General features: G+C 55.1%; 1 pseudogene; it reads right to left on the reverse strand.

Moving 5' to 3' along the window:
* Positions 1-2,133: 2,133 nt before the first annotated feature.
* The window catches only part of LOC120907844, a 9,326-nt pseudogene continuing 4,935 nt past the window's right edge, over positions 2,134-6,524 (reverse strand).

The raw sequence follows: 6,524 nt of genomic DNA on the forward strand, positions 1-6,524 counted from the left end.
ATCCTAGGATTTGGTTATTGCGTCGCAGTGCCCGACCGTCGCGGACACCATTCTTGGACAAAAGTCCAAGTACGTAGAGTACATTCCCTAGGTATGTGCCCGTTCGTGACTTTCGTTGCGTGCTTACAGACACGCTTGGGTATGTTTACCATACAAGGTTTACTAGGAAAACCTGGGAAGGACGCTTGCCCTCCCGTTGCGGACACCATTCTTGGAAAGAAGTCCTGCTACGTAGCGTTCTTTAATGTACTTGATCAGTTTGTATTGCATTTGCTTTGTGCAATTGACTTTTGCTAATGCTCACTAAGGGGTGTTCGTTTGCGATGTGTATGATAAGCAACTGTCTATTCTAACCAGCAGTTAAATAACACTTTTCACCCAAATCATAGGAACGTAGAGTACTTTCCCTGATCGGTACACAATTTTGGTGCACCTCTAACTTCGCCAGCACTTTATCGTTACGTTTTGTGCACAACCTTGGGACATGGTGTAAGTTTCATCATTGTTATGTTTGATTCGGTTTATTATGATTGAAAAATACGCTACGTCCTAGAAATCTGAACTCGAATACTTTTGCCACGTTGCGCAAAAAGCTACTGAGCAACTCCTAGCCGTTTACCGATTTAAAATTTAATTTTCGTTATTAGTTTTAAAAATACGCTAAGTCCCAAAAATCTGAACTCGAATACTTTTTCTATGTGCCGCCAAAAGCTACTGAGCAACGCCTAGGTTGGTACATTTTTGGTACATGGAGTGTATGCGTGCAGGCGTACTGCCGTGCTGGACCGGAAAATCGCACTTGCTACTAGAACGTAGAGTAATTCCCTAGATAGGTGCTTTTGCATGCCTCTGTTCGACGTCCATGCAACTTGGAACGTGCGACACACGTAGCTAGGCTTCTCCATACATATTCCCTAGGGTAGCACCAAATTGCACACTTTCAGGGGTATATTTTGGTACGGTGTACTGTGCATGGTACAAGTATCATTAGCTCGTGCAATTTATTTTGCATCAAGTTGCGATTGCTGGTGCGTCGAGATAGGAGTGTTTCGCGACTTTTGCCAAGCTTTGGTGCCATTTTGTGAATAATTAATGTTCTAGCCACAATAAACGTGCAACATAATGCCAATAACGAAAACGCCATTTTCAAGGGACTTCCAGTCAAAATGTTTGCAATCAGCGCTTTCCTGTCGAGTTCAGGATTTGGACTGATGCGGTTTTTTTCACGATCCAATCAAACGACCAGTTCGTGAATAAACAATTCATACAACAGTGCATCCCTTCAAAGTAGAAAAAGCCGAATGCTAGGGAGCTCCAGTCAAAAACGTTGTCATTGGCGCTTTCTTCTCGAGTTCAGGATTTGGGACTTAGCGTTTTTTCACGATCCAGCCAAAAGACCAGATCGTGAAATAAACGATTAATACAACTGTACTAGTACATCCCTTCAACTGAAGCAAGCGCACCATACATGACCCGTACGCTAATCATCCAAGCACATGACACGTCAACTAAGTCAACACATAATACAACTTGGAAAACTAACGGGTAAGTAGGTCATCTCGTACACGACGACACACCGACCAAACCAGGTCAACACGTCACATGCACAAGACATCCTACTACCAAGGCCGACCACCTCGACACACGACCTGTTAACCGAACATGGTCAACACCATCATGTGCAAGGCAACCGGGCCAAACGGGTCAACTTATACAACTTGTAACGAGCATGTGTAAGCTTACTGGTGTGGTCCGCACGGTCCTCACATCAAGACAATCAAGTCGAGAACGAGGCACGCCGACAAGCTCATTAGTGTTAAGTGTCCTTCTCCATCCTATGTCAAGTCACTCGTCTGACACGGAAGAAGCCAACTCTTGTCCACTAGTATAAAGGAACGGTCTCCAGACCAGGTCAAGTCACTCGTCTGACAAGGAAGGAGCACGCACCAAGCTTCACCAGAGCACGGTACCACGGTCCCCAGACCAAGATGGTTAGTTACGCCAACGAGGAAGGGGCACGCGTTCCCTTGCTACACTCAACTTAGTACACTCATGCTCTCACAAGAGTATCCCCTGTGTCGACGTGGTCCCCAGACCAAGACGAGCTTGCGCACATCGAGGAAGGGGCACACGGACAAACCACCAAGCATGGGTCGCCTGAGAGGATCGATGCGAACGCATCTCTACAACTCGCAGCTCCCAGCCTGAAGTCCCGTCGTTTGCGGGCGGTTGATAGGTGTCGAAACTAGGTATATCCACGTTGGGCAGAGCTCAAGCCAACGGCGTTCCCAGTTACGGTACTAACACGTGCAGCGAACTCCACTCATTGCGGCCTAGGTATAGCGGGATGAGACGCCGGGCTGCAGACGCAGACTCCAACGGATCTCAGAGGGTTGTTAGGCCCGCTAGCTTCCGAACACCTAATGGGTTTGAGAAGCGCTATCAGCTCGGATTGGCTACGACCTTAGAGGCGTTCAGGCATAATCCAGCGGACGTAGCGTCATACCAAAGTCCGGTCGGACTAGTATTGAGCCAGTGGTCCGTACCTGTGGTTCCTCTCGTACTGCACAGGAATTCCGTTAAGATAGCGACTATAAGCACACACCAGTAGGGTAAAACTAACCTGTCTCACGACGGTCTAAACCCAGCTCACGTTCCCTTGAAAGGGTGAACAATCCTACGCTTGGTGAATTTTGCTTCACAATGATAGGAAGAGCCGACATCGAAGGATCAAAAAGCCACGTCGCTATGAACGCTTGGCGGCCACAAGCCAGTTATCCCTGTCAGCAGCGGCTGAGGCGGCGAGAGCGAGAATGGCAGCAGCAGCAGCAGCAGCAGCAGCAGCAGCAGCAGCAGCAGCAGCAGCAGCAGCAGCAGCAGCAGCAGCAGCAGCAGCGCAGCAGCAGCGTCAGCAGCAGCAGCAGCAGCAGCAACGTCAGCAGCAGCAGTAGCAGCAGCAGCAGCAGCAGCAGCAGCAGCAGCAGCAGCAGCAGCAGCAGCAGCAGCAGCGGCAACGTCAGCAGCAGCAGCAGCAGCAGCAGCAGCAGCAGCAGCAGCAGCAGCGCCAACAGCAGCAGCATCGTCAGCAGCAGCGTCAACAGCAGCGTCAGCAGCAGCTGCAGCAATAGCAATAGCAGCAGCAGTCGCTGCAAAGTTTGCTTCAACGCGAACAGAGGCAGCAGCAGCTTCCTCCACGACTACAGCAGCAACAGCAGCAACAGCAGCAGCCACAGCAACAACAGCAGCAGCAGCCGCAGCAGCAGCTCTGGACAACGGTGGTAAGAGGCCGCCCGTCCCAGCGGCAACGCCAACCGCAGCAGCAGCACCAGCAGCAGCAGCACCAGCAGCAGCAGCAGCAGCAGCAAGATGAGCGTTATGTCCCACCACAGCTCCGGCAGCAACGACAGCAGCAGCAGCGATCGCAGCAGCAGCAGCAGCGCTCGCAGCAGCAGCCGCAGCAGCAGCAGCAGCAACAGCGTCTGCAGCAACAGCGTCCGCAACAACAGCGTCAACAGCAGCAGCGATCACAGCAGCGAAAGCCGGCCAAGCCCGAGCTTATTGAGGTTTCGCCCAACGAAGGTCAGGACTGGGAGAGCCTTCTGCTGCTTGTGCAAACGGCAGTTAAGACTGACGAGCGGTACAAGCCGCTTAAGGACCACGTCGTCCTGGGCCGCCGCACCAGTAAGGCGTTGCTGCGACTCACGCTCAGCCGCAAGGCGAATGCGCAGTATATGCTGCAGCAGGTTCGTGCCATCGTGGGCAGTGCTGGAGTGTGCCGGCACGTTACAGAAATGGCGTCAGTGGTCATACATGACGTCGACCCGCTAGCCCGAGAGGACGACCTCACTTCGCTGCTTGACAGCAAGTTCGAGTCGGGAGCGGGAATTGTGTCGACCACAATGACACAGATGGCCGATGGCACCCAGCGGGCGTACGTGCGATTGCCTGCAAAGTTCGTGAGCGAACTCGACGGCACAAAGATCAAGCTGGGCTTTTGCGTCAGCAAAGTCAGAGCCGCGCCGCCGACCCCTCGAGAGCGTGTGCGCTGCTATCGCTGCCTCGAGCTGGGTCATCGGGCCCATGACTGCCGTTCACCCGACGATCGGCAAAACATGTGCATATGCTGCGGCGTTGTGGGGCACATGGCAAAGGCATGCACTTCTCAACCAAAGTGCCTCAAGTGCGGTGGTCCACACGCAATTGGACACCCCGACTGCGCCCGGTCGGCCTTGCAATGACCCCACAACTGCGAGTAATGCAGGTGAACTTGGGCAGAGGAGAGGGGCCCAGGACATTGCCCTCCAAACTGCCCGAGAGAAGAAAGTGGACGTGCTGCTGCTGTCGGAGCTGTATCGACCGCCTGCCAACAACGGTCGATGGGCTTTCGACTGCTCGAAGAAGGTTGCCATCGTCGCTACTGGGACTCTTCCTCTCCAGAGGATTTGGTGCAGCAACACACCGGGACTCGTCGCTGCCGAGATCGGCGGCACCACTTTCCTCAGCTGTTACGCTCCACCTCGTCAACCCACCGACGAGTTCGAGCGCTTCATTGAAGCAGTTCAGCTCGAAGCGACTTCCCATCCACAGGTCGTCATTGCCGGCGACTTCAACGCCTGGCACGTGGAATGGGGAAGCGAGCGTAACAGCGACAGGGGGAAGAGCTGCTCAGTGCCATACAGCAGCTAGACCTGGTTGTGCTAAATCAGGGCACGACGAGCACCTTCGACGGCAATGGAGCGGCAACAGCGAGCATCGTGGACGTGGCGTTTGCGACACCAACCATCGCGCAGCCGGGAACGTGGAACGTGTGCAGTGAGTACTCGTACTCCGACCACCGGTACATCACGTACACTGTTGGCACCACAGTCCCCGTCGCAAACGAGCCTTCACCATCACCACGGAGGAGACACCAGGGGCGCATTCGACATGCGGGTCGGCGTTACAAGGCGACGCAGTTCTCGCAGCGAGCCTTCCTTTCGACGCTGCTAGACGAGCGGTTCTCAGAACGGGCGGTAAGTCACGAACGCATGGTTGAGATCATGCTCGCCGCGTGTGACAAGACGATGCAGCGGGTCACAACGTCGCACAGTGACCCCCATCGTGACCTGTTCTGGTGGACGCCGCTGCTCAGGCTGCTGCGAGAGAACTGTGAACGCGCCCGTGATCGGATGCAGCAGACCAGTGACCTGCAGGAACGGAGCATCGCCGCAGCAGAACATCGATCAGCGAGGGCGGAGCTGGGGAAGGCGATAAAGGCCAGCAAGAGGAATTCGTTCCAGGAGCTGATCGATATCGCCGAGGAGAATGTGTTCGGAGCCGGATATCTCGTCGTTCTGTCCCACCTCCGTGGTGGACGGACGCCACCCGAGACGGAGCGGGACAGGCTCGAACACATCGTGTCCGATCTCTTCCCCAGCACCCGCCCCTCGTCTGGCCAGAAGCGGCTACCATCGAGGGAGAGGAGCAGTCTGGAGCAGTAGCAGATGTCTCGGACGATGAGCTTAAACTCATCGCACGCCGCATGGCCAATAAAAGGCCCCGGACTCGACGGTATCCCGAATGCGGCGGTGAAAGCAGCCATTCTCGAGCACACGGGGTTTTCACAGCGCTGTACCAGGACTGCCTCGTTAACGGCACGTTTCCTGCAGCGTGGAAGAGGCAGCGCCTCGTACTCATCCTGAAGCCAGGAAAACCCCCAGGAGTGAGTAGCTCGTACCGGCCCTTGTGCATGTTGGATGCACTGGGCAAGGTGCTTGAGCGCTTGATACTAAACAGGCTGCACGAGCATCTAGAAGATCCAGATTCACCGCGACTGTCGGACCGGCAGTATGGTTTCCGCAGAGGGCGCTCGACCATCGGCGCTATTCAGAGGGTTGTTGAGGCCGGCCAGCGTGCGATGTCGTTTGGTCGCACGAACCGACGCGACAAACGGTTCCTCCTAGTTGCTGCGCTAGATGTGAGGAACGCGTTTAACACAGCCAGTTGGCAGGCCATCGCCACTGCGCTGCAGGCGAAAGGTGTTCCCGCCGGCCTCCAACGTATCATACACAGCTATTTCCAGGACCGGGAGCTGGTGTATGAAACCTCTGATGGCCCGGTAGTGCGGTCCGTCACGGCAGGGGTACCACAGGGGTCTATCTTGAGCCCCACCCTGTGGAACACGATGTACGACGGTGTGTTGGACATCGCCCTGCCACCCGATGCGGAGATCCTGGGGTATGCCGACGACCTGGTGCTGCTGGTCCCAGGCACAACCCCAGACACGGTGAAAGCTGCTGCAGAACAGGCAATAACATCAGTTGTGGAATGGATGGCTCGACACCATCTCGAGTTGGCGCCGGCGAAAACGGAAATGGTGGTAATTTCCAGCACCAAAGCCCCGACGCGGATCACCGTCCGAGTAGGCGACGTGGACGTCACCTCGTCCCGCTCGATCCGCTATCTCGGTGTGACCCTCCAGGACAAGTTGTCATGGCTGCCGCACGTCAAGGAGGCCACCGAGAGGGCTGGGAAGATCGCCGCCG

The sequence above is a fragment of the Anopheles arabiensis genome (genome assembly GCF_016920715.1).
Source record: "Anopheles arabiensis isolate DONGOLA chromosome X unlocalized genomic scaffold, AaraD3 X_pericentromeric_contig0022, whole genome shotgun sequence".
In the NCBI taxonomy this organism is placed as follows: domain Eukaryota; kingdom Metazoa; phylum Arthropoda; class Insecta; order Diptera; family Culicidae; genus Anopheles; species Anopheles arabiensis.